This window comes from Malaya genurostris, chromosome 2 (assembly GCF_030247185.1).
Source record: "Malaya genurostris strain Urasoe2022 chromosome 2, Malgen_1.1, whole genome shotgun sequence".
Lineage (NCBI taxonomy): Eukaryota > Metazoa > Arthropoda > Insecta > Diptera > Culicidae > Malaya > Malaya genurostris.
The window spans coordinates 324,345,945-324,369,859 of NC_080571.1; the positions used below are offsets into that span (position 1 = coordinate 324,345,945).

General features: G+C 39.3%; 39 non-coding genes and 5 pseudogenes across 39 annotated transcripts; 42 read left to right on the plus strand and 2 right to left on the minus strand.

The window, feature by feature from the left end:
* Positions 1 to 2,176: 2,176 nt before the first annotated feature.
* On the minus strand, positions 2,177 to 2,248 carry Trnac-gca (transfer RNA cysteine (anticodon GCA)). Its single transcript has one exon. It is a non-coding gene; the product is annotated as a tRNA-Cys (tRNA).
* An 854-nt stretch (positions 2,249 to 3,102) lies between these two features.
* Positions 3,103 to 3,174, minus strand: Trnaq-uug (transfer RNA glutamine (anticodon UUG)). The gene has a single exon. It is a non-coding gene; the product is annotated as a tRNA-Gln (tRNA).
* Positions 3,175 to 5,349: 2,175 nt separating this feature from the next.
* On the plus strand, positions 5,350 to 5,468 carry LOC131433222 (5S ribosomal RNA). The gene has a single exon (XR_009230066.1). It is a non-coding gene; the product is annotated as a 5S ribosomal RNA (ribosomal RNA).
* Positions 5,469 to 5,790: 322 nt separating this feature from the next.
* Positions 5,791 to 5,909, plus strand: LOC131433234 (5S ribosomal RNA). Its single transcript, XR_009230077.1, has one exon. It is a non-coding gene; the product is annotated as a 5S ribosomal RNA (ribosomal RNA).
* A 333-nt stretch (positions 5,910 to 6,242) lies between these two features.
* LOC131433246 (5S ribosomal RNA) lies at positions 6,243 to 6,361 on the plus strand. The gene has a single exon (XR_009230088.1). It is a non-coding gene; the product is annotated as a 5S ribosomal RNA (ribosomal RNA).
* Positions 6,362 to 6,634: 273 nt separating this feature from the next.
* LOC131433248 (5S ribosomal RNA) lies at positions 6,635 to 6,751 on the plus strand (annotated as a pseudogene).
* Positions 6,752 to 7,073: 322 nt separating this feature from the next.
* On the plus strand, positions 7,074 to 7,192 carry LOC131433191 (5S ribosomal RNA). Its single transcript, XR_009230038.1, has one exon. It is a non-coding gene; the product is annotated as a 5S ribosomal RNA (ribosomal RNA).
* Positions 7,193 to 7,525: 333 nt separating this feature from the next.
* LOC131433255 (5S ribosomal RNA) lies at positions 7,526 to 7,644 on the plus strand. Its single transcript, XR_009230090.1, has one exon. It is a non-coding gene; the product is annotated as a 5S ribosomal RNA (ribosomal RNA).
* Positions 7,645 to 7,977: 333 nt separating this feature from the next.
* Positions 7,978 to 8,096, plus strand: LOC131433265 (5S ribosomal RNA). The gene has a single exon (XR_009230099.1). It is a non-coding gene; the product is annotated as a 5S ribosomal RNA (ribosomal RNA).
* Positions 8,097 to 8,429: 333 nt separating this feature from the next.
* LOC131433276 (5S ribosomal RNA) lies at positions 8,430 to 8,548 on the plus strand. The gene has a single exon (XR_009230110.1). It is a non-coding gene; the product is annotated as a 5S ribosomal RNA (ribosomal RNA).
* Positions 8,549 to 8,881: 333 nt separating this feature from the next.
* On the plus strand, positions 8,882 to 9,000 carry LOC131433288 (5S ribosomal RNA). The gene has a single exon (XR_009230121.1). It is a non-coding gene; the product is annotated as a 5S ribosomal RNA (ribosomal RNA).
* A 333-nt stretch (positions 9,001 to 9,333) lies between these two features.
* On the plus strand, positions 9,334 to 9,452 carry LOC131433300 (5S ribosomal RNA). Its single transcript, XR_009230132.1, has one exon. It is a non-coding gene; the product is annotated as a 5S ribosomal RNA (ribosomal RNA).
* Positions 9,453 to 9,725: 273 nt separating this feature from the next.
* On the plus strand, positions 9,726 to 9,842 carry LOC131433249 (5S ribosomal RNA; annotated as a pseudogene).
* A 333-nt stretch (positions 9,843 to 10,175) lies between these two features.
* LOC131433241 (5S ribosomal RNA) lies at positions 10,176 to 10,294 on the plus strand. Its single transcript, XR_009230084.1, has one exon. It is a non-coding gene; the product is annotated as a 5S ribosomal RNA (ribosomal RNA).
* Positions 10,295 to 10,616: 322 nt separating this feature from the next.
* On the plus strand, positions 10,617 to 10,735 carry LOC131433306 (5S ribosomal RNA). The gene has a single exon (XR_009230138.1). It is a non-coding gene; the product is annotated as a 5S ribosomal RNA (ribosomal RNA).
* Positions 10,736 to 11,068: 333 nt separating this feature from the next.
* LOC131433312 (5S ribosomal RNA) lies at positions 11,069 to 11,187 on the plus strand. Its single transcript, XR_009230143.1, has one exon. It is a non-coding gene; the product is annotated as a 5S ribosomal RNA (ribosomal RNA).
* Positions 11,188 to 11,520: 333 nt separating this feature from the next.
* On the plus strand, positions 11,521 to 11,639 carry LOC131433221 (5S ribosomal RNA). Its single transcript, XR_009230065.1, has one exon. It is a non-coding gene; the product is annotated as a 5S ribosomal RNA (ribosomal RNA).
* Positions 11,640 to 11,972: 333 nt separating this feature from the next.
* Positions 11,973 to 12,091, plus strand: LOC131433323 (5S ribosomal RNA). Its single transcript, XR_009230154.1, has one exon. It is a non-coding gene; the product is annotated as a 5S ribosomal RNA (ribosomal RNA).
* A 331-nt stretch (positions 12,092 to 12,422) lies between these two features.
* LOC131433335 (5S ribosomal RNA) lies at positions 12,423 to 12,541 on the plus strand. Its single transcript, XR_009230159.1, has one exon. It is a non-coding gene; the product is annotated as a 5S ribosomal RNA (ribosomal RNA).
* Positions 12,542 to 12,874: 333 nt separating this feature from the next.
* LOC131433340 (5S ribosomal RNA) lies at positions 12,875 to 12,993 on the plus strand. The gene has a single exon (XR_009230160.1). It is a non-coding gene; the product is annotated as a 5S ribosomal RNA (ribosomal RNA).
* A 333-nt stretch (positions 12,994 to 13,326) lies between these two features.
* On the plus strand, positions 13,327 to 13,445 carry LOC131433242 (5S ribosomal RNA). The gene has a single exon (XR_009230085.1). It is a non-coding gene; the product is annotated as a 5S ribosomal RNA (ribosomal RNA).
* Positions 13,446 to 13,767: 322 nt separating this feature from the next.
* On the plus strand, positions 13,768 to 13,886 carry LOC131433412 (5S ribosomal RNA). The gene has a single exon (XR_009230203.1). It is a non-coding gene; the product is annotated as a 5S ribosomal RNA (ribosomal RNA).
* Positions 13,887 to 14,219: 333 nt separating this feature from the next.
* LOC131433348 (5S ribosomal RNA) lies at positions 14,220 to 14,338 on the plus strand. Its single transcript, XR_009230167.1, has one exon. It is a non-coding gene; the product is annotated as a 5S ribosomal RNA (ribosomal RNA).
* Positions 14,339 to 14,611: 273 nt separating this feature from the next.
* LOC131433250 (5S ribosomal RNA) lies at positions 14,612 to 14,728 on the plus strand (annotated as a pseudogene).
* Positions 14,729 to 15,061: 333 nt separating this feature from the next.
* On the plus strand, positions 15,062 to 15,180 carry LOC131433243 (5S ribosomal RNA). Its single transcript, XR_009230086.1, has one exon. It is a non-coding gene; the product is annotated as a 5S ribosomal RNA (ribosomal RNA).
* A 322-nt stretch (positions 15,181 to 15,502) lies between these two features.
* LOC131433446 (5S ribosomal RNA) lies at positions 15,503 to 15,621 on the plus strand. The gene has a single exon (XR_009230214.1). It is a non-coding gene; the product is annotated as a 5S ribosomal RNA (ribosomal RNA).
* A 333-nt stretch (positions 15,622 to 15,954) lies between these two features.
* LOC131433361 (5S ribosomal RNA) lies at positions 15,955 to 16,073 on the plus strand. The gene has a single exon (XR_009230172.1). It is a non-coding gene; the product is annotated as a 5S ribosomal RNA (ribosomal RNA).
* A 333-nt stretch (positions 16,074 to 16,406) lies between these two features.
* Positions 16,407 to 16,525, plus strand: LOC131433223 (5S ribosomal RNA). The gene has a single exon (XR_009230067.1). It is a non-coding gene; the product is annotated as a 5S ribosomal RNA (ribosomal RNA).
* A 333-nt stretch (positions 16,526 to 16,858) lies between these two features.
* On the plus strand, positions 16,859 to 16,977 carry LOC131433372 (5S ribosomal RNA). Its single transcript, XR_009230180.1, has one exon. It is a non-coding gene; the product is annotated as a 5S ribosomal RNA (ribosomal RNA).
* A 331-nt stretch (positions 16,978 to 17,308) lies between these two features.
* On the plus strand, positions 17,309 to 17,427 carry LOC131433383 (5S ribosomal RNA). Its single transcript, XR_009230185.1, has one exon. It is a non-coding gene; the product is annotated as a 5S ribosomal RNA (ribosomal RNA).
* A 333-nt stretch (positions 17,428 to 17,760) lies between these two features.
* On the plus strand, positions 17,761 to 17,879 carry LOC131433395 (5S ribosomal RNA). The gene has a single exon (XR_009230195.1). It is a non-coding gene; the product is annotated as a 5S ribosomal RNA (ribosomal RNA).
* A 333-nt stretch (positions 17,880 to 18,212) lies between these two features.
* LOC131433240 (5S ribosomal RNA) lies at positions 18,213 to 18,331 on the plus strand. Its single transcript, XR_009230083.1, has one exon. It is a non-coding gene; the product is annotated as a 5S ribosomal RNA (ribosomal RNA).
* Positions 18,332 to 18,604: 273 nt separating this feature from the next.
* Positions 18,605 to 18,721, plus strand: LOC131433251 (5S ribosomal RNA; annotated as a pseudogene).
* Positions 18,722 to 19,054: 333 nt separating this feature from the next.
* Positions 19,055 to 19,173, plus strand: LOC131433405 (5S ribosomal RNA). Its single transcript, XR_009230201.1, has one exon. It is a non-coding gene; the product is annotated as a 5S ribosomal RNA (ribosomal RNA).
* A 333-nt stretch (positions 19,174 to 19,506) lies between these two features.
* LOC131433524 (5S ribosomal RNA) lies at positions 19,507 to 19,625 on the plus strand. The gene has a single exon (XR_009230277.1). It is a non-coding gene; the product is annotated as a 5S ribosomal RNA (ribosomal RNA).
* Positions 19,626 to 19,958: 333 nt separating this feature from the next.
* Positions 19,959 to 20,077, plus strand: LOC131433418 (5S ribosomal RNA). Its single transcript, XR_009230204.1, has one exon. It is a non-coding gene; the product is annotated as a 5S ribosomal RNA (ribosomal RNA).
* A 333-nt stretch (positions 20,078 to 20,410) lies between these two features.
* LOC131433430 (5S ribosomal RNA) lies at positions 20,411 to 20,529 on the plus strand. The gene has a single exon (XR_009230205.1). It is a non-coding gene; the product is annotated as a 5S ribosomal RNA (ribosomal RNA).
* Positions 20,530 to 20,862: 333 nt separating this feature from the next.
* Positions 20,863 to 20,981, plus strand: LOC131433437 (5S ribosomal RNA). The gene has a single exon (XR_009230206.1). It is a non-coding gene; the product is annotated as a 5S ribosomal RNA (ribosomal RNA).
* Positions 20,982 to 21,312: 331 nt separating this feature from the next.
* On the plus strand, positions 21,313 to 21,431 carry LOC131433438 (5S ribosomal RNA). The gene has a single exon (XR_009230207.1). It is a non-coding gene; the product is annotated as a 5S ribosomal RNA (ribosomal RNA).
* A 333-nt stretch (positions 21,432 to 21,764) lies between these two features.
* Positions 21,765 to 21,883, plus strand: LOC131433439 (5S ribosomal RNA). Its single transcript, XR_009230208.1, has one exon. It is a non-coding gene; the product is annotated as a 5S ribosomal RNA (ribosomal RNA).
* A 273-nt stretch (positions 21,884 to 22,156) lies between these two features.
* LOC131433252 (5S ribosomal RNA) lies at positions 22,157 to 22,273 on the plus strand (annotated as a pseudogene).
* Positions 22,274 to 22,606: 333 nt separating this feature from the next.
* On the plus strand, positions 22,607 to 22,725 carry LOC131433440 (5S ribosomal RNA). The gene has a single exon (XR_009230209.1). It is a non-coding gene; the product is annotated as a 5S ribosomal RNA (ribosomal RNA).
* Positions 22,726 to 23,058: 333 nt separating this feature from the next.
* Positions 23,059 to 23,177, plus strand: LOC131433441 (5S ribosomal RNA). The gene has a single exon (XR_009230210.1). It is a non-coding gene; the product is annotated as a 5S ribosomal RNA (ribosomal RNA).
* A 333-nt stretch (positions 23,178 to 23,510) lies between these two features.
* On the plus strand, positions 23,511 to 23,629 carry LOC131433443 (5S ribosomal RNA). The gene has a single exon (XR_009230211.1). It is a non-coding gene; the product is annotated as a 5S ribosomal RNA (ribosomal RNA).
* The last annotated feature ends 286 nt before the right edge of the window (positions 23,630 to 23,915 follow it).

Sequence of the window (23,915 nt, forward strand, 5' to 3'; positions counted from 1 at the left end):
GGGCATCTCATTAGTAGACTCGCCGTGTTATTTTGCAGATCTTACGACTTTCCATCAACGAATATTGAGGAGTAAGACTCTTTGCAAGCGTATGAGTAATGTCAACATTTTGATATTCATTGAGCTTTCTAATTTCGAAAACAAAATTTTTCTATTTTATTATCGCATCTTCTCTGAGAGGTATGATGGAATGCTGCCATTTTGTGTTGGTGAGAGTGGTTGGAAGTTTTTGGTATGACACGGTTTGTGTTTGTTTGGCTTCCTATATATTTCAAAAAAAGATTTTGTCTTCCTGACAATGAGAATATCTAAGAAAGGTAAGTTGTTGTCTTCCTCTTCCTCATGGGTGAATTTAATATTTTTATGTAAATTCTTAATTATTTCTAAGAAATTTGTTAAATCATTTCGTTTGATGATGCAAAATATATCATCAACGTATCTCCACCAGTGATTAGGTAATAATCCCTGTTTATTTAAAAGCTTAATTCGCATAAAAACCATAAATAATTCGCATAAAAACGGGGGGAGCCCATACCCATCGGGGCCCCTTGTAATTGTTTATAAAATTCACCTCTAAATGTGAAATAATTTACATCCATCCAAAGTCGAGTTAGGTTAAGATAAGACCTTACTTTGCATTTCCATAAACTACTACTTTTTGTTGAAGTAACCAATCTTCCAACAGATTGATTGAGTCCTTCACCGAGGCACTTGGGAACAAGGCGGTTACATCGAAAGATACCATTATTTCGTCATCTTCGATTTCACCTGAGTTCAGAAGGTTCGTCATTAATTTTTTGGGCTATTAGATTGTCATAATCATCTTTTTCTATAATAACGACTTTGTTTCCCTTGTCAGCTTTTACATAAAAAACTGGCTTTTAACTTTGTTTAACTTGCAATTGTTTAACTAGCTCTCTTTCATTTTTAGTTTGTTGATATCTTAATGGAGTATTTTTAATGACTTCAGCTATAATAGTTCTGGTGTCATTTTTTTTTTGCAAAAGTAAGGTTACAGTTATTTAGACCAGTTTCAACGTCTATGATAACTTCTTCGAGATTAACTTTGGAAGAAATAGCATAATTCAGTCCCAAGTTAAGATTTGTTTATTCGTTTGTGAAGTTTTGAGATGAATGATTGACTAGGAAGTTCTCTGAAAACTGTATCGAAAGTTTCGGGGGTTGGGTTGTACCGTTTTGGGCAATCAAATTTTCGAATTTCTTATGAAGGAGAATTCGTTTTCTTTCAGATTCACAATGCTCAGCGATTTTTACTTTGGTTAACAAACTTTCAAAACTTTGGGGGTATTGTTTTGCCAGTTTTAAGTTAAGGTTATAATATTCCATAGTTTTTACGTTTTGGATGCTATATAGCTTTTTTAAATTTTCTTTTAAAATTTCCCTCTGTATTTTACACATGATATAATTAGAAAAGGATTTCCTACCTCGTATACTACAGCATTTTGGAATAATTCCAAAGTTTTTGCATTTTTTCAAAAATGCAATATGTTTGGATACTCCTACGATTTTCTTTCTTAACTTTAAAAACCTATTTAACTCACTAGGCTTGGTAGCCATTGTCACTAATTAACAGGGTCTGAGTGTTTAGTAGAATATTTATGATCAAATTAAAAATTTTTTTACCATTGAATTCTACTATAGGTATATCACGTCACTATACACATTCAGTATGTATCTCACAACACTTTTAAAACATGTATAATAAACGTCACATCACAGATACGTATTTCGAATACACTTGTATTCATCAGTGTATCAGGTTTCTAAGTAAATTGAAAGAAAGGCTGCAATGTTGTTCCTTTTATATGAAACGGAAGTAGATATATTCTAAATTTATTTTTCCAGAAAACTTCTTGTGTAACAGAAATTATCCAGTTTTGTTTATTTTATCTAGCACAATCTAATACAAATGCATTGAAGCAGTGTTGCTAGCTTTTTTATAGGGGGATTAAAATCTACATTCATAATATGTAAGCAATATTCCATCAAACGTTGGTGAAAAATTGATCAAAACTGATATTTCATCCAAAATGTCAGGCTTAACATTCATTAGAGAATAAATTATGGTTAAAAAAGATTGTTTGAAACTTTGATAAACTCGTTGCACTGCATATATGTATTGTAATAAGATTGACGACGATCAAAAAAATTCTCGAGGGGGCACCCGGGTTTGAACCGGGGACCTCTCGATCTGCAGTCGAATGCTCTACCACTGAGCTATACCCCCTGTACTAACAATTGTCCGAGAACTCCTTTAGAAACATTTTGGTCTAATTATTGAGTTATTTTAGAAATTTAAATTTTAAACTTCGTAACTAGGATAATTTTTACTAGATTTCCGTTTGAGCTGTTAGTAGAATATTGTCACTAATAGTACTGTTGTTGTACTTCTTAACTTAATAAACCTACTAGATTCCCTTGGCCTTGTAGTACTATTAGTAGGATAATTTTGCAGATTCATATTTACTACAATCTTTGTAGTTACACTTACAGTAAACACTCTACAGCTCAAACTCTTAATTAATAACGAAATGAAACAACAAAGTGTTAAGTTTACTTGTTCTTGGGGATTACAATTATGATGGCAAGATTATACCAAAAATTAATTTCGTATCCATAATTTTTGTGGATAAATAATTGACCATAATTTCTGTGAACCCGTTAGAAAATTAAAGCGGCAATGTAAACTAAATGGTAGGATGAAACCCGCCGCAAGACTAAATGTAGGATAATTTTGTATTAGGTTATCGATGCCATTAACATTTAGTTAATGCACAATCAAACGCAAAAATCGGCATGAATATTTTAAATGAACCTAAATCCAAAAAAAACATTCTCTTCGATTACTGCCTATTTTAATTATTTCTACATTATATGTGCAAATGTTCGTTAACTATTCTGGTACTGATATTAAACTGTAAATTTTGGGTGTTATTGTAGGTACACAAATAGTTTGGAAATAAATGAATATTGATGAGTTATAAACAGAAAAGAAAGTAAAAAATGAGAATCTGCCATTGGCCTTCAATTAACTCATTAGAAAAGCTCGCGACGAAATCAGGAAAAATTTAATAAAAAAAGAGGTTCCACCGAGATTTGAACTCGGATCGCAGGATTCAAAGTCCTGAGTGCTAACCGTTACACCATGGAACCTATACATACACAACATAATGAATATTTAGAAAATACGCTCATTTTAATTTCTAACTTATATGTTCTAAAATGAGCATGTATTCGTGGAACTAATATACATTTTCTTTTCAATACACAAAAAAATATACTCGTTCAACAATCATCTCTAATCTATATAAAAAGAAGGAAATTTTGTTAAACCACAATTCTTTTTTTTTTGCATAAATATCTGTTTATTAATCTTATTTTTGTGTATTACATCAACATTTTACAGCACAAGTGTTTTGACCCTTTGGCCTTTCATCTTTGTTGTTCATACGATTCGTTATTAATATTAGGTGTTTTAGTTACTCTTGTTTTACATACTAATGTTTAATCATAATATTTATTTTAATTATTTATAAAATGTCTACCTACTTATAACTATCCCTAACCTAATACGTAAAAAAATTTATAATTATTTGTATTTCAGAGATTGAGCACCTCTCTTCAAATATCGTGCAGTATTGCCGAATTTTTGTTCTAGTATATCCAGGGAGGCCATCTCATGTACTTCACTAGTCCTTGTCCAAGGGGGTAGATTTAGAATCATCTTTAAGATCTTACTTTGAATGCGCTGAAGCCTAAGTTTGTGTGTTCGTGCACAGCCCCGCCAAACAGGGACTGCGTATTCAATTGCGGGGTAGATGATTTGTTTATAGACAGCCATCTGGTTCTTCAGGCACAGTTTAGATGTTCTACAAATCAGCGGATACAGAGACCTAATGAGTATGCAGCATTTTTGAACGATTTTGTCAACATGTGACCTGAATATCAGATGTCTGTCAAAGGTGAGTCCTAGATAGATAAACCACAATTCTTCAATTTTTAGTACTGTTCTCGGAATCGGTCTCTGCTCTGAGACCCAATCAATCTATGTAATTGATCAAATCAATTAGGATGATTGTTTATAACCGTTTAAAGAACTTCGCACTGATCCATACCATTTACGAATTACCTCAGGGAATGAGTTCAAAACAAGTAATGAGGTTCGATAATTTCTTGAATATGTCCCATCGAGAGGAAATTCGGGCCCGGGGGACTGCAATATTATGGACCACTATACATGAGAAGTTTCTTGAAGAATTTTGGGGTATAGAAATGTCGTCAAATTGAGAGATTTTTTAAATACATACATACAATAGATTTTTCATTTATTGTTGTTTTAATGGACAGATATGGTGTCTGAGAAAATAATTTCAATGTTTCAAAGACGTACTTTGTATATTTTTGGAGACATAACTCGTTAAATTTACTCGCGTCACACCATACCTTTGAAGCACACGAACTTTGATGCACGCTTCCTCGAAACCGTCCGCTCAAAATGTTCGGATCCAGGGGGCTTTCCCTCATTCTTACCTCTCTTTCGACGGTCCTTATTGCTTCCAACATAATTCATGTAAAACAATAATTTGACGAATAAGATTATTAACTCAGCCTTTAAATCGAACCAATATGACTGATTGTTACCATCCATTGGATTTGTTTATATTCATTGCCAAACGGTAGCTTGTTATAGTATTATAATAATATCTGAACTTATTATTCGTTGAAGAGAGTAAAAGCAGACAATGTCAGCTATGCCATCGCAAAACATGTCAAATGTATGGGTTCGAAGTGGTGCTATTTCAGCTCGCACGAATTTGACAATATTCTAAGAATATTTTTATAAACGATATTCGATGCAGAATTGCGTTAGGGCGCCATGCTTGCAAAACAAGTATGTTGTTAATGCTCCGTTCCTGATATTCCGGGAGGTTAAATAATCGGGCGCGATTAGTACTTGGATGGGTGACCGCTTGGGAACGTCGCGTGTCGTTGGCTTTTTTGCTACTTTTTGTTCTTGTTCCGATAAAGAGCACAACAATTCATTGCCACTTTTTTGTATTAAAGCTTGCCAACATTTTCAAACAAATCAATTTTGATTGTTCTTACTTCACCATAAAATATGCCAACAGTGGCTGGTGCTATCATAAAACCCTCGATTGAAAATATTGCTTTTTAGCTCGATTTCCGGATGTACTCTTGATGAACGATAGCAATGAGTACACATTCATTGTTCTCACTTCAGTACAAAGCAAACAAATAGTGACGGGTACTATCAAAAACCCACCCATCATAAGCAGCATAAACCACCCACCGAAGAGAGATGAAATCGTCAACGACCATACCATGTTGAAAACACCGGTTCTCGTCCGATCACCGAAGTTAAGCAACATCGGGCGCGATTAGTACTTGGATGGGTGACCGCTTGGGAACGTCGCGTGTCGTTGGCTTTTTTGCTACTTTTTGTTCTTGTTCCGATAAAGAGCACAACAATTCATTGCCACTTTTTTGTATTAAAGCTTGCCAACATTTTCAAACAAATCAATTTTGATTGTTCTTACTTCACCATAAAATATGCCAACAGTGGCTGGTGCTATCATAAAACCCTCGATTGAAAATATTGCTTTTTAGCTCGATTTCCGGATGCACTCTTGATGAACGATAGCATTCATTGTTCTCACTTCAGTACAAAACAAACAAATAGTGACGGGTACTATCGAAAACCCTCCCATCATAAGCAGCATAAACCACCCACCGAAGAGAGATGAAATCGTCAACGACCATACCATGTTGAAAACACCGGTTCTCGTCCGATCACCGAAGTTAAGCAACATCGGGCGCGATTAGTACTTGGATGGGTGACCGCTTGGGAACGTCGCGTGTCGTTGGCTTTTTTGCTACTTTTTGTTCTTGTTCCGATAAAGAGCACAACAATTCATTGCCACTTTTTTGTATTAAAGCTTGCCAACATTTTCAAACAAATCAATTTTGATTGTTCTTACTTCACCATAAAATATGCCAACAGTGGCTGGTGCTATCATAAAACCCTCGATTGAAAATATTGCTTTTTAGCTCGATTTCCGGATGTACTCTTGATGAACGATAGCAATGAGTACACATTCATTGTTCTCACTTCAGTACAAAGCAAACAAATAGTGACGGGTACTATCGAAAACCCTCCCATCATAAGCAGCATAAACCACCCACCGAAGAGAGATGAAATCGTCAACGACCATACCATGTTGAAAACACCGGTTCTCGTCCGATCACCGAAGTTAAGCAACATCGGGCGCGATTAGTACTTGGATGGGTGACCGCTTGGGAACGTCGCGTGTCGTTGGCTTTTTTGCTACTTTTTGTTCTTGTTCCGATAAAGAGCACAACAATTCATTGCCACTTTTTTGTATTAAAGCTTGCCAACATTTTCAAACAAATCAATTTTGATTGTTCTTACTTCACCATAAAATATGCCAACGGTGGCTGGTGCTATCATAAAACCCTCGATTGAAAATATTGCTTTTTAGCTCGATTTCCGGATGCACTCTTGATGAACGATAGCAATGAGTACACATTCATTGTTCTCACTTCAGTACAAAACAAACAAATAGTGACGGGTACTATCGAAAACCATGTTGAAAACACCGGTTCTCGTCCGATCACCGAAGTTAAGCAACATCGGGCGCGATTAGTACTTGGATGGGTGACCGCTTGGGAACGTCGCGTGTCGTTGGCTTTTTTGCTACTTTTTGTTCTTGTTCCGATAAAGAGCACAACAATTCATTGCCACTTTTTTGTATTAAAGCTTGCCAACATTTTCAAACAAATCAATTTTGATTGTTCTTACTTCACCATAAAATATGCCAACAGTGGCTGGTGCTATCATAAAACCCTCGATTGAAAATATTGCTTTTTAGCTCGATTTCCGGATGCACTCTTGATGAACGATAGCATTCATTGTTCTCACTTCAGTACAAAACAAACAAATAGTGACGGGTACTATCGAAAACCCTCCCATCATAAGCAGCATAAACCACCCACCGAAGAGAGATGAAATCGTCAACGACCATACCATGTTGAAAACACCGGTTCTCGTCCGATCACCGAAGTTAAGCAACATTGGGCGCGATTAGTACTTGGATGGGTGACCGCTTGGGAACGTCGCGTGTCGTTGGCTTTTTTGCTACTTTTTGTTCTTGTTCCGATAAAGAGCACAACAATTCATTGCCACTTTTTTGTATTAAAGCTTGCCAATATTTTCAAACAAATCAATTTTGATTGTTCTTACTTCACCATAAAATATGCCAACAGTGGCTGGTGCTATCATAAAACCCTCGATTGAAAATATTGCTTTTTAGCTCGATTTCCGGATGTACTCTTGATGAACGATAGCAATGAGTACACATTCATTGTTCTCACTTCAGTACAAAGCAAACAAATAGTGACGGGTACTATCGAAAACCCTCCCATCATAAGCAGCATAAACCACCCACCGAAGAGAGATGAAATCGTCAACGACCATACCATGTTGAAAACACCGGTTCTCGTCCGATCACCGAAGTTAAGCAACATCGGGCGCGATTAGTACTTGGATGGGTGACCGCTTGGGAACGTCGCGTGTCGTTGGCTTTTTTGCTACTTTTTGTTCTTGTTCCGATAAAGAGCACAACAATTCATTGCCACTTTTTTGTATTAAAGCTTGCCAACATTTTCAAACAAATCAATTTTGATTGTTCTTACTTCACCATAAAATATGCCAACAGTGGCTGGTGCTATCATAAAACCCTCGATTGAAAATATTGCTTTTTAGCTCGATTTCCGGATGTACTCTTGATGAACGATAGCAATGAGTACACATTCATTGTTCTCACTTCAGTACAAAGCAAACAAATAGTGACGGGTACTATCGAAAACCCTCCCATCATAAGCAGCATAAACCACCCACCGAAGAGAGATGAAATCGTCAACGACCATACCATGTTGAAAACACCGGTTCTCGTCCGATCACCGAAGTTAAGCAACATCGGGCGCGATTAGTACTTGGATGGGTGACCGCTTGGGAACGTCGCGTGTCGTTGGCTTTTTTGCTACTTTTTGTTCTTGTTCCGATAAAGAGCACAACAATTCATTGCCACTTTTTTGTATTAAAGCTTGCCAACATTTTCAAACAAATCAATTTTGATTGTTCTTACTTCACCATAAAATATGCCAACAGTGGCTGGTGCTATCATAAAACCCTCGATTGAAAATATTGCTTTTTAGCTCGATTTCCGGATGTACTCTTGATGAACGATAGCAATGAGTACACATTCATTGTTCTCACTTCAGTACAAAGCAAACAAATAGTGACGGGTACTATCGAAAACCCTCCCATCATAAGCAGCATAAACCACCCACCGAAGAGAGATGAAATCGTCAACGACCATACCATGTTGAAAACACCGGTTCTCGTCCGATCACCGAAGTTAAGCAACATCGGGCGCGATTAGTACTTGGATGGGTGACCGCTTGGGAACGTCGCGTGTCGTTGGCTTTTTTGCTACTTTTTGTTCTTGTTCCGATAAAGAGCACAACAATTCATTGCCACTTTTTTGTATTAAAGCTTGCCAACATTTTCAAACAAATCAATTTTGATTGTTCTTACTTCACCATAAAATATGCCAACAGTGGCTGGTGCTATCATAAAACCCTCGATTGAAAATATTGCTTTTTAGCTCGATTTCCGGATGTACTCTTGATGAACGATAGCAATGAGTACACATTCATTGTTCTCACTTCAGTACAAAGCAAACAAATAGTGACGGGTACTATCGAAAACCCTCCCATCATAAGCAGCATAAACCACCCACCGAAGAGAGATGAAATCGTCAACGACCATACCATGTTGAAAACACCGGTTCTCGTCCGATCACCGAAGTTAAGCAACATCGGGCGCGATTAGTACTTGGATGGGTGACCGCTTGGGAACGTCGCGTGTCGTTGGCTTTTTTGCTACTTTTTGTTCTTGTTCCGATAAAGAGCACAACAATTCATTGCCACTTTTTTGTATTAAAGCTTGCCAACATTTTCAAACAAATCAATTTTGATTGTTCTTACTTCACCATAAAATATGCCAACAGTGGCTGGTGCTATCATAAAACCCTCGATTGAAAATATTGCTTTTTAGCTCGATTTCCGGATGTACTCTTGATGAACGATAGCAATGAGTACACATTCATTGTTCTCACTTCAGTACAAAGCAAACAAATAGTGACGGGTACTATCGAAAACCCTCCCATCATAAGCAGCATAAACCACCCACCGAAGAGAGATGAAATCGTCAACGACCATACCATGTTGAAAACACCGGTTCTCGTCCGATCACCGAAGTTAAGCAACATCGGGCGCGATTAGTACTTGGATGGGTGACCGCTTGGGAACGTCGCGTGTCGTTGGCTTTTTTGCTACTTTTTGTTCTTGTTCCGATAAAGAGCACAACAATTCATTGCCACTTTTTTGTATTAAAGCTTGCCAACATTTTCAAACAAATCAATTTTGATTGTTCTTACTTCACCATAAAATATGCCAACGGTGGCTGGTGCTATCATAAAACCCTCGATTGAAAATATTGCTTTTTAGCTCGATTTCCGGATGCACTCTTGATGAACGATAGCAATGAGTACACATTCATTGTTCTCACTTCAGTACAAAACAAACAAATAGTGACGGGTACTATCGAAAACCATGTTGAAAACACCGGTTCTCGTCCGATCACCGAAGTTAAGCAACATCGGGCGCGATTAGTACTTGGATGGGTGACCGCTTGGGAACGTCGCGTGTCGTTGGCTTTTTTGCTACTTTTTGTTCTTGTTCCGATAAAGAGCACAACAATTCATTGCCACTTTTTTGTATTAAAGCTTGCCAACATTTTCAAACAAATCAATTTTGATTGTTCTTACTTCACCATAAAATATGCCAACAGTGGCTGGTGCTATCATAAAACCCTCGATTGAAAATATTGCTTTTTAGCTCGATTTCCGGATGCACTCTTGATGAACGATAGCAATGAGTACACATTCATTGTTCTCACTTCAGTACAAAGCAAACAAATAGTGACGGGTACTATCGAAAACCCTCCCATCATAAGCAGCATAAACCACCCACCGAAGAGAGATGAAATCGTCAACGACCATACCATGTTGAAAACACCGGTTCTCGTCCGATCACCGAAGTTAAGCAACGTCGGGCGCGATTAGTACTTGGATGGGTGACCGCTTGGGAACGTCGCGTGTCATTGGCTTTTTTGCTACTTTTTGTTCTTGTTCCGATAAAGAGCACAACAATTCATTGCCACTTTTTTGTATTAAAGCTTGCCAACATTTTCAAACAAATCAATTTTGATTGTTCTTACTTCACCATAAAATATGCCAACAGTGGCTGGTGCTATCATAAAACCCTCGATTGAAAATATTGCTTTTTAGCTCGATTTCCGGATGCACTCTTGATGAACGATAGCATTCATTGTTCTCACTTCAGTACAAAACAAACAAATAGTGACGGGTACTATCGAAAACCCTCCCATCATAAGCAGCATAAACCACCCACCGAAGAGAGATGAAATCGTCAACGACCATACCATGTTGAAAACACCGGTTCTCGTCCGATCACCGAAGTTAAGCAACATTGGGCGCGATTAGTACTTGGATGGGTGACCGCTTGGGAACGTCGCGTGTCGTTGGCTTTTTTGCTACTTTTTGTTCTTGTTCCGATAAAGAGCACAACAATTCATTGCCACTTTTTTGTATTAAAGCTTGCCAATATTTTCAAACAAATCAATTTTGATTGTTCTTACTTCACCATAAAATATGCCAACAGTGGCTGGTGCTATCATAAAACCCTCGATTGAAAATATTGCTTTTTAGCTCGATTTCCGGATGTACTCTTGATGAACGATAGCAATGAGTACACATTCATTGTTCTCACTTCAGTACAAAGCAAACAAATAGTGACGGGTACTATCGAAAACCCTCCCATCATAAGCAGCATAAACCACCCACCGAAGAGAGATGAAATCGTCAACGACCATACCATGTTGAAAACACCGGTTCTCGTCCGATCACCGAAGTTAAGCAACATCGGGCGCGATTAGTACTTGGATGGGTGACCGCTTGGGAACGTCGCGTGTCGTTGGCTTTTTTGCTACTTTTTGTTCTTGTTCCGATAAAGAGCACAACAATTCATTGCCACTTTTTTGTATTAAAGCTTGCCAACATTTTCAAACAAATCAATTTTGATTGTTCTTACTTCACCATAAAATATGCCAACAGTGGCTGGTGCTATCATAAAACCCTCGATTGAAAATATTGCTTTTTAGCTCGATTTCCGGATGTACTCTTGATGAACGATAGCAATGAGTACACATTCATTGTTCTCACTTCAGTACAAAGCAAACAAATAGTGACGGGTACTATCGAAAACCCTCCCATCATAAGCAGCATAAACCACCCACCGAAGAGAGATGAAATCGTCAACGACCATACCATGTTGAAAACACCGGTTCTCGTCCGATCACCGAAGTTAAGCAATATCGGGCGCGATTAGTACTTGGATGGGTGACCGCTTGGGAACGTCGCGTGTCGTTGGCTTTTTTGCTACTTTTTGTTCTTGTTCCGATAAAGAGCACAACAATTCATTGCCACTTTTTTGTATTAAAGCTTGCCAACATTTTCAAACAAATCAATTTTGATTGTTCTTACTTCACCATAAAATATGCCAACAGTGGCTGGTGCTATCATAAAACCCTCGATTGAAAATATTGCTTTTTAGCTCGATTTCCGGATGTACTCTTGATGAACGATAGCAATGAGTACACATTCATTGTTCTCACTTCAGTACAAAGCAAACAAATAGTGACGGGTACTATCGAAAGCCCTCCTATCATAAGCAGCATAAACCACCCACCGAAGAGAGATGAAATCGTCAACGACCATACCATGTTGAAAACACCGGTTCTCGTCCGATCACCGAAGTTAAGCAACATCGGGCGCGATTAGTACTTGGATGGGTGACCGCTTGGGAACGTCGCGTGTCGTTGGCTTTTTTGCTACTTTTTGTTCTTGTTCCGATAAAGAGCACAACAAATCATTGACACTTTTTTGTATTAAAGCTTGCCAACATTTTCAAACAAACCAATTTTGATTGTTCTTACTTCACCATAAAATATGCCAACAGTGGCTGGTGCTATCATAAAACCCTCGATTGAAAATATTGCTTTTTAGCTCGATTTCCGGATGCACTCTTGATGAACGATAGCAATGAGTACACATTCATTGTTCTCACTTCAGTACAAAGCAAACAAATAGTGACGGGTACTATCGAAAACCCTCCCATCATAAGCAGCATAAACCACCCACCGAAGAGATGAAATCGTCAACGACCATACCATGTTGAAAACACCGGTTCTCGTCCGATCACCGAAGTTAAGCAACATCGGGCGCGATTAGTACTTGGATGGGTGACCGCTTGGGAACGTCGCGTGTCGTTGGCTTTTTTGCTACTTTTTGTTCTTGTTCCGATAAAGAGCACAACAAATCATTGACACTTTTTTGTATTAAAGCTTGCCAACATTTTCAAACAAATCAATTTTGATTGTTCTTACTTCACCATAAAATATGCCAACAGTGGCTGGTGCTATCATAAAACCCTCGATTGAAAATATTGCTTTTTAGCTCGATTTCCGGATGTACTCTTGATGAACGATAGCAATGAGTACACATTCATTGTTCTCACTTCAGTACAAAGCAAACAAATAGTGACGGGTACTATCGAAAACCCTCCCATCATAAGCAGCATAAACCACCCACCGAAGAGAGATGAAATCGTCAACGACCATACCATGTTGAAAACACCGGTTCTCGTCCGATCACCGAAGTTAAGCAACATCGGGCGCGATTAGTACTTGGATGGGTGACCGCTTGGGAACGTCGCGTGTCGTTGGCTTTTTTGCTACTTTTTGTTCTTGTTCCGATAAAGAGCACAACAATTCATTGCCACTTTTTTGTATTAAAGCTTGCCAATATTTTCAAACAAATCAATTTTGATTGTTCTTACTTCACCATAAAATATGCCAACAGTGGCTGGTGCTATCATAAAACCCTCGATTGAAAATATTGCTTTTTAGCTCGATTTCCGGATGCACTCTTGATGAACGATAGCAATGAGTACACATTCATTGTTCTCACTTCAGTACAAAGCAAACAAATAGTGACGGGTACTATCGAAAACCCTCCCATCATAAGCAGCATAAACCACCCACCGAAGAGAGATGAAATCGTCAACGACCATACCATGTTGAAAACACCGGTTCTCGTCCGATCACCGAAGTTAAGCAACGTCGGGCGCGATTAGTACTTGGATGGGTGACCGCTTGGGAACGTCGCGTGTCATTGGCTTTTTTGCTACTTTTTGTTCTTGTTCCGATAAAGAGCACAACAATTCATTGCCACTTTTTTGTATTAAAGCTTGCCAACATTTTCAAACAAATCAATTTTGATTGTTCTTACTTCACCATAAAATATGCCAACAGTGGCTGGTGCTATCATAAAACCCTCGATTGAAAATATTGCTTTTTAGCTCGATTTCCGGATGCACTCTTGATGAACGATAGCATTCATTGTTCTCACTTCAGTACAAAACAAACAAATAGTGACGGGTACTATCGAAAACCCTCCCATCATAAGCAGCATAAACCACCCACCGAAGAGAGATGAAATCGTCAACGACCATACCATGTTGAAAACACCGGTTCTCGTCCGATCACCGAAGTTAAGCAACATTGGGCGCGATTAGTACTTGGATGGGTGACCGCTTGGGAACGTCGCGTGTCGTTGGCTTTTTTGCTACTTTTTGTTCTTGTTCCGATAAAGAGCACAACAATTCATTGCCACTTTTTTGTATTAAAGCTTGCCAATATTTTCAAACAAATCAATTTTGATTGTTCTTACTTCACCATAAAATATGCCAACAGTGGCTGGTGCTATCATAAAACCCTCGATTGAAAATATTGCTTTTTAGCTCGATTTCCGGATGTACTCTTGATGAACGATAGCAATGAGTACACATTCATTGTTCTCACTTCAGTACAAAGCAAACAAATAGTGACGGGTACTATCGAAAACCCTCCCATCATAAGCAGCATAAACCACCCACCGAAGAGAGATGAAATCGTCAACGACCATACCATGTTGAAAACACCGGTTCTCGTCCGATCACCGAAGTTAAGCAACATCGGGCGCGATTAGTACTTGGATGGGTGACCGCTTGGGAACGTCGCGTGTCGTTGGCTTTTTTGCTACTTTTTGTTCTTGTTCCGATAAAGAGCACAACAATTCATTGCCACTTTTTTGTATTAAAGCTTGCCAACATTTTCAAACAAATCAATTTTGATTGTTCTTACTTCACCATAAAATATGCCAACGGTGGCTGGTGCTATCATAAAACCCTCGATTGAAAATATTGCTTTTTAGCTCGATTTCCGGATGCACTCTTGATGAACGATAGCAATGAGTACACATTCATTGTTCTCACTTCAGTACAAAACAAACAAATAGTGACGGGTACTATCGAAAACCATGTTGAAAACACCGGTTCTCGTCCGATCACCGAAGTTAAGCAACATCGGGCGCGATTAGTACTTGGATGGGTGACCGCTTGGGAACGTCGCGTGTCGTTGGCTTTTTTGCTACTTTTTGTTCTTGTTCCGATAAAGAGCACAACAATTCATTGCCACTTTTTTGTATTAAAGCTTGCCAACATTTTCAAACAAATCAATTTTGATTGTTCTTACTTCACCATAAAATATGCCAACAGTGGCTGGTGCTATCATAAAACCCTCGATTGAAAATATTGCTTTTTAGCTCGATTTCCGGATGCACTCTTGATGAACGATAGCAATGAGTACACATTCATTGTTCTCACTTCAGTACAAAGCAAACAAATAGTGACGGGTACTATCGAAAACCCTCCCATCATAAGCAGCATAAACCACCCACCGAAGAGAGATGAAATCGTCAACGACCATACCATGTTGAAAACACCGGTTCTCGTCCGATCACCGAAGTTAAGCAACGTCGGGCGCGATTAGTACTTGGATGGGTGACCGCTTGGGAACGTCGCGTGTCATTGGCTTTTTTGCTACTTTTTGTTCTTGTTCCGATAAAGAGCACAACAATTCATTGCCACTTTTTTGTATTAAAGCTTGCCAACATTTTCAAACAAATCAATTTTGATTGTTCTTACTTCACCATAAAATATGCCAACAGTGGCTGGTGCTATCATAAAACCCTCGATTGAAAATATTGCTTTTTAGCTCGATTTCCGGATGCACTCTTGATGAACGATAGCATTCATTGTTCTCACTTCAGTACAAAACAAACAAATAGTGACGGGTACTATCGAAAACCCTCCCATCATAAGCAGCATAAACCACCCACCGAAGAGAGATGAAATCGTCAACGACCATACCATGTTGAAAACACCGGTTCTCGTCCGATCACCGAAGTTAAGCAACATTGGGCGCGATTAGTACTTGGATGGGTGACCGCTTGGGAACGTCGCGTGTCGTTGGCTTTTTTGCTACTTTTTGTTCTTGTTCCGATAAAGAGCACAACAATTCATTGCCACTTTTTTGTATTAAAGCTTGCCAATATTTTCAAACAAATCAATTTTGATTGTTCTTACTTCACCATAAAATATGCCAACAGTGGCTGGTGCTATCATAAAACCCTCGATTGAAAATATTGCTTTTTAGCTCGATTTCCGGATGTACTCTTGATGAACGATAGCAATGAGTACACATTCATTGTTCTCACTTCAGTACAAAGCAAACAAATAGTGACGGGTACTATCGAAAACCCTCCCATCATAAGCAGCATAAACCACCCACCGAAGAGAGATGAAATCGTCAACGACCATACCATGTTGAAAACACCGGTTCTCGTCCGATCACCGAAGTTAAGCAACATCGGGCGCGATTAGTACTTGGATGGGTGACCGCTTGGGAACGTCGCGTGTCGTTGGCTTTTTTGCTACTTTTTGTTCTTGTTCCGATAAAGAGCACAACAATTCATTGCCACTTTTTTGTATTAAAGCTTGCCAACATTTTCAAACAAATCAATTTTGATTGTTCTTACTTCACCATAAAATATGCCAACAGTGGCTGGTGCTATCATAAAACCCTCGATTGAAAATATTGCTTTTTAGCTCGATTTCCGGATGTACTCTTGATGAACGATAGCAATGAGTACACATTCATTGTTCTCACTTCAGTACAAAGCAAACAAATAGTGACGGGTACTATCGAAAACCCTCCCATCATAAGCAGCATAAACCACCCACCGAAGAGAGATGAAATCGTCAACGACCATACCATGTTGAAAACACCGGTTCTCGTCCGATCACCGAAGTTAAGCAATATCGGGCGCGATTAGTACTTGGATGGGTGACCGCTTGGGAACGTCGCGTGTCGTTGGCTTTTTTGCTACTTTTTGTTCTTGTTCCGATAAAGAGCACAACAATTCATTGCCACTTTTTTGTATTAAAGCTTGCCAATATTTTCAAACAAATCAATTTTGATTGTTCTTACTTCACCATAAAATATGCCAACAGTGGCTGGTGCTATCATAAAACCCTCGATTGAAAATATTGCTTTTTAGCTCGATTTCCGGATGTACTCTTGATGAACGATAGCAATGAGTACACATTCATTGTTCTCACTTCAGTACAAAGCAAACAAATAGTGACGGGTACTATCGAAAGCCCTCCTATCATAAGCAGCATAAACCACCCACCGAAGAGAGATGAAATCGTCAACGACCATACCATGTTGAAAACACCGGTTCTCGTCCGATCACCGAAGTTAAGCAACATCGGGCGCGATTAGTACTTGGATGGGTGACCGCTTGGGAACGTCGCGTGTCGTTGGCTTTTTTGCTACTTTTTGTTCTTGTTCCGATAAAGAGCACAACAAATCATTGACACTTTTTTGTATTAAAGCTTGCCAACATTTTCAAACAAACCAATTTTGATTGTTCTTACTTCACCATAAAATATGCCAACAGTGGCTGGTGCTATCATAAAACCCTCGATTGAAAATATTGCTTTTTAGCTCGATTTCCGGATGCACTCTTGATGAACGATAGCAATGAGTACACATTCATTGTTCTCACTTCAGTACAAAGCAAACAAATAGTGACGGGTACTATCGAAAACCCTCCCATCATAAGCAGCATAAACCACCCACCGAAGAGATGAAATCGTCAACGACCATACCATGTTGAAAACACCGGTTCTCGTCCGATCACCGAAGTTAAGCAACATCGGGCGCGATTAGTACTTGGATGGGTGACCGCTTGGGAACGTCGCGTGTCGTTGGCTTTTTTGCTACTTTTTGTTCTTGTTCCGATAAAGAGCACAACAAATCATTGACACTTTTTTGTATTAAAGCTTGCCAACATTTTCAAACAAATCAATTTTGATTGTTCTTACTTCACCATAAAATATGCCAACAGTGGCTGGTGCTATCATAAAACCCTCGATTGAAAATATTGCTTTTTAGCTCGATTTCCGGATGTACTCTTGATGAACGATAGCAATGAGTACACATTCATTGTTCTCACTTCAGTACAAAGCAAACAAATAGTGACGGGTACTATCGAAAACCCTCCCATCATAAGCAGCATAAACCACCCACCGAAGAGAGATGAAATCGTCAACGACCATACCATGTTGAAAACACCGGTTCTCGTCCGATCACCGAAGTTAAGCAACATCGGGCGCGATTAGTACTTGGATGGGTGACCGCTTGGGAACGTCGCGTGTCGTTGGCTTTTTTGCTACTTTTTGTTCTTGTTCCGATAAAGAGCACAACAATTCATTGCCACTTTTTTGTATTAAAGCTTGCCAATATTTTCAAACAAATCAATTTTGATTGTTCTTACTTCACCATAAAATATGCCAACAGTGGCTGGTGCTATCATAAAACCCTCGATTGAAAATATTGCTTTTTAGCTCGATTTCCGGATGCACTCTTGATGAACGATAGCAATGAGTACACATTCATTGTTCTCACTTCAGTACAAAGCAAACAAATAGTGACGGGTACTATCGAAAACCCTCCCATCATAAGCAGCATAAACCACCCACCGAAGAGAGATGAAATCGTCAACGACCATACCATGTTGAAAACACCGGTTCTCGTCCGATCACCGAAGTTAAGCAACATCGGGCGCGATTAGTACTTGGATGGGTGACCGCTTGGGAACGTCGCGTGTCTTTGGCTTTTTTGCTACTTTTTGTTCTTGTTCCGATAAAGAGCACAACAATTCATTGCCACTTTTTTGTATTAAAGCTTGCCAACATTTTCAAACAAATCAATTTTGATTGTTCTTACTTCACCATAAAATATGCCAACAGTGGCTGGTGCTATCATAAAACCCTCGATTGAAAATATTGCTTTTTAGCTCGATTTCCGGATGCACTCTTGATGAACGATAGCAATGAGTACACATTCATTGTTCTCACTTCAGTACAAAGCAAACAAATAGTGACGGGTACTATCGAAAACCATGTTGAAAACACCGGTTCTCGTCCGATCACCGAAGTTAAGCAACATCGGGCGCGATTAGTACTTGGATGGGTGACCGCTTGGGAACGTCGCGTGTCGTTGGCTTTTTTGCTACTTTTTGTTCTTGTTCCGATAAAGAGCACAACAATTCATTGCCACTTTTTTGTATTAAAGCTTGCCAATATTTTCAAACAAATCAATTTTGATTGTTCTTACTTCACCATAAAATATGCCAACAGTGGCTGGTGCTATCATAAAACCCTCGATTGAAAATATTGCTTTTTAGCTCGATTTCCGGATGTACTCTTGATGAACGATAGCAATGAGTACACATTCATTGTTCTCACTTCAGTACAAAGCAAACAAATAGTGACGGGTACTATCGAAAACCCTCCCATCATAAGCAGCATAAACCACCCACCGAAGAGAGATGAAATCGTCAACGACCATACCATGTTGAAAACACCGGTTCTCGTCCGATCACCGAAGTTAAGCAACATCGGGCGCGATTAGTACTTGGATGGGTGACCGCTTGGGAACGTCGCGTGTCGTTGGCTTTTTTGCTACTTTTTGTTCTTGTTCCGATAAAGAGCACAACAATTCATTGCCACTTTTTTGTATTAAAGCTTGCCAATATTTTCAAACAAATCAATTTTGATTGTTCTTACTTCACCATAAAATATGCCAACAGTGGCTGGTGCTATCATAAAACCCTCGATTGAAAATATTGCTTTTTAGCTCGATTTCCGGATGTACTCTTGATGAACGATAGCAATGAGTACACATTCATTGTTCTCACTTCAGTACAAAGCAAACAAATAGTGACGGGTACTATCGAAAACCCTCCCATCATAAGCAGCATAAACCACCCACCGAAGAGAGATGAAATCGTCAACGACCATACCATGTTGAAAACACCGGTTCTCGTCCGATCACCGAAGTTAAGCAACATTGGGCGCGATTAGTACTTGGATGGGTGACCGCTTGGGAACGTCGCGTGTCGTTGGCTTTTTTGCTACTTTTTGTTCTTGTTCCGATAAAGAGCACAACAATTCATTGCCACTTTTTTGTATTAAAGCTTGCCAATATTTTCAAACAAATCAATTTTTATTGTTCTTACTTCACCATAAAATATGCCAACAGTGGCTGGTGCTATCATAAAACCCTCGATTGAAAATATTGCTTTTTAGCTCGATTTCCGGATGTACTCTTGATGAACGATAGCAATGAGTACACATTCATTGTTCTCACTTCAGTACAAAGCAAACAAATAGTGACGGGTACTATCGAAAACCCTCCCATCATAAGCAGCATAAACCACCCACCGAAGAGAGATGAAATCGTCAACGACCATACCATGTTGAAAACACCGGTTCTCGTCCGATCACCGAAGTTAAGCAACATCGGGCGCGATTAGTACTTGGATGGGTGACCGCTTGGGAACGTCGCGTGTCGTTGGCTTTTTTGCTACTTTTTGTTCTTGTTCCGATAAAGAGCACAACAATTCATTGCCACTTTTTTGTATTAAAGCTTGCCAATATTTTCAAACAAATCAATTTTGATTGTTCTTACTTCACCATAAAATATGCCAACAGTGGCTGGTGCTATCATAAAACCCTCGATTGAAAATATTGCTTTTTAGCTCGATTTCCGGATGTACTCTTGATGAACGATAGCAATGAGTACACATTCATTGTTCTCACTTCAGTACAAAGCAAACAAATAGTGACGGGTACTATCGAAAACCCTCCCATCATAAGCAGCATAAACCACCCACCGAAGAGAGATGAAATCGTCAACGACCATACCATGTTGAAAACACCGGTTCTCGTCCGATCACCGAAGTTAAGCAACATCGGGCGCGATTAGTACTTGGATGGGTGACCGCTTGGGAACGTCGCGTGTCGTTGGCTTTTTTGCTACTTTTTGTTCTTGTTCCGATAAAGAGCACAACAATTCATTGCCACTTTTTTGTATTAAAGCTTGCCAACAATTTCAAACAAATCAATTTTGATTGTTCTTACTTCACCATAAAATATGCCAACAGTGGCTGGTGCTATCATAAAATCCTCGATTGAAAATATTGCTTTTTAGCTCGATTTCCGGATGCACTCTTGATGAACGATAGCAATGAGTACACATTCATTGTTCTCACTTCAGTACAAAGCAAACAAATAGTGACGGGTACTATCGAAAACCCTCCCATCATAAGCAGCATAAACCACCCACCGAAGAGAGATGCAATCGTCAACGACCATACCATGTTGAAAACACCGGTTCTCGTCCGATCACCGAAGTTAAGCAACATCGGGCGCGATTAGTACTTGGATGGGTGACCGCTTGGGAACGTCGCGTGTCGTTGGCTTTTTTGCTACTTTTTGTTCTTGTTCCGATAAAGAGCACAACAAATCATTGACACTTTTTTGTATTAAAGCTTGCCAACATTTTCAAACAAACCAATTTTGATTGTTCTTACTTCACCATAAAATATGCCAACAGTGGCTGGTGCTATCATAAAACCCTCGATTGAAAATATTGCTTTTTAGCTCGATTTCCGGATGCACTCTTGATGAACGATAGCAATGAGTACACATTCATTGTTCTCACTTCAGTACAAAGCAAACAAATAGTGACGGGTACTATCGAAAACCCTCCCATCATAAGCAGCATAAACCACCCACCGAAGAGATGAAATCGTCAACGACCATACCATGTTGAAAACACCGGTTCTCGTCCGATCACCGAAGTTAAGCAACATCGGGCGCGATTAGTACTTGGATGGGTGACCGCTTGGGAACGTCGCGTGTCGTTGGCTTTTTTGCTACTTTTTGTTCTTGTTCCGATAAAGAGCACAACAAATCATTGACACTTTTTTGTATTAAAGCTTGCCAACATTTTCAAACAAATCAATTTTGATTGTTCTTACTTCACCATAAAATATGCCAACAGTGGCTGGTGCTATCATAAAACCCTCGATTGAAAATATTGCTTTTTAGCTCGATTTCCGGATGCACTCTTGATGAACGATAGCAATGAGTACACATTCATTGTTCTCACTTCAGTACAAAGCAAACAAATAGTGACGGGTACTATCGAAAACCCTCCCATCATAAGCAGCATAAACCACCCACCGAAGAGAGATGAAATCGTCAACGACCATACCATGTTGAAAACACCGGTTCTCGTCCGATCACCGAAGTTAAGCAACATCGGGCGCGATTAGTACTTGGATGGGTGACCGCTTGGGAACGTCGCGTGTCGTTGGCTTTTTTGCTACTTTTTGTTCTTGTTCCGATAAAGAGCACAACAATTCATTGCCACTTTTTTGTATTAAAGCTTGCCAACATTTTCAAACAAATCAATTTTGATTGTTCTTACTTCACCATAAAATATGCCAACAGTGGCTGGTGCTATCATAAAACCCTCGATTGAAAATATTGCTTTTTAGCTCGATTTCCGGATGCACTCTTGATGAACGATAGCAATGAGTACACATTCATTGTTCTCACTTCAGTACAAAGCAAACAAATAGTGACGGGTACTATCGAAAACCATGTTGAAAACACCGGTTCTCGTCCGATCACCGAAGTTAAGCAACATCGGGCGCGATTAGTACTTGGATGGGTGACCGCTTGGGAACGTCGCGTGTCGTTGGCTTTTTTGCTACTTTTTGTTCTTGTTCCGATAAAGAGCACAACAATTCATTGCCACTTTTTTGTATTAAAGCTTGCCAATATTTTCAAACAAATCAATTTTTATTGTTCTTACTTCACCATAAAATATGCCAACAGTGGCTGGTGCTATCATAAAACCCTCGATTGAAAATATTGCTTTTTAGCTCGATTTCCGGATGTACTCTTGATGAACGATAGCAATGAGTACACATTCATTGTTCTCACTTCAGTACAAAGCAAACAAATAGTGACGGGTACTATCGAAAACCCTCCCATCATAAGCAGCATAAACCACCCACCGAAGAGAGATGAAATCGTCAACGACCATACCATGTTGAAAACACCGGTTCTCGTCCGATCACCGAAGTTAAGCAACATCGGGCGCGATTAGTACTTGGATGGGTGACCGCTTGGGAACGTCGCGTGTCGTTGGCTTTTTTGCTACTTTTTGTTCTTGTTCCGATAAAGAGCACAACAATTCATTGCCACTTTTTTGTATTAAAGCTTGCCAATATTTTCAAACAAATCAATTTTGATTGTTCTTACTTCACCATAAAATATGCCAACAGTGGCTGGTGCTATCATAAAACCCTCGATTGAAAATATTGCTTTTTAGCTCGATTTCCGGATGTACTCTTGATGAACGATAGCAATGAGTACACATTCATTGTTCTCACTTCAGTACAAAGCAAACAAATAGTGACGGGTACTATCGAAAACCCTCCCATCATAAGCAGCATAAACCACCCACCGAAGAGAGATGAAATCGTCAACGACCATACCATGTTGAAAACACCGGTTCTCGTCCGATCACCGAAGTTAAGCAACATCGGGCGCGATTAGTACTTGGATGGGTGACCGCTTGGGAACGTCGCGTGTCGTTGGCTTTTTTGCTACTTTTTGTTCTTGTTCCGATAAAGAGCACAACAATTCATTGCCACTTTTTTGTATTAAAGCTTGCCAACAATTTCAAACAAATCAATTTTGATTGTTCTTACTTCACCATAAAATATGCCAACAGTGGCTGGTGCTATCATAAAATCCTCGATTGAAAATATTGCTTTTTAGCTCGATTTCCGGATGCACTCTTGATGAACGATAGCAATGAGTACACATTCATTGTTCTCACTTCAGTACAAAGCAAACAAATAGTGACGGGTACTATCGAAAACCCTCCCATCATAAGCAGCATAAACCACCCACCGAAGAGAGATGCAATCGTCAACGACCATACCATGTTGAAAACACCGGTTCTCGTCCGATCACCGAAGTTAAGCAACATCGGGCGCGATTAGTACTTGGATGGGTGACCGCTTGGGAACGTCGCGTGTCGTTGGCTTTTTTGCTACTTTTTGTTCTTGTTCCGATAAAGAGCACAACAAATCATTGACACTTTTTTGTATTAAAGCTTGCCAACATTTTCAAACAAACCAATTTTGATTGTTCTTACTTCACCATAAAATATGCCAACAGTGGCTGGTGCTATCATAAAACCCTCGATTGAAAATATTGCTTTTTAGCTCGATTTCCGGATGCACTCTTGATGAACGATAGCAATGAGTACACATTCATTGTTCTCACTTCAGTACAAAGCAAACAAATAGTGACGGGTACTATCGAAAACC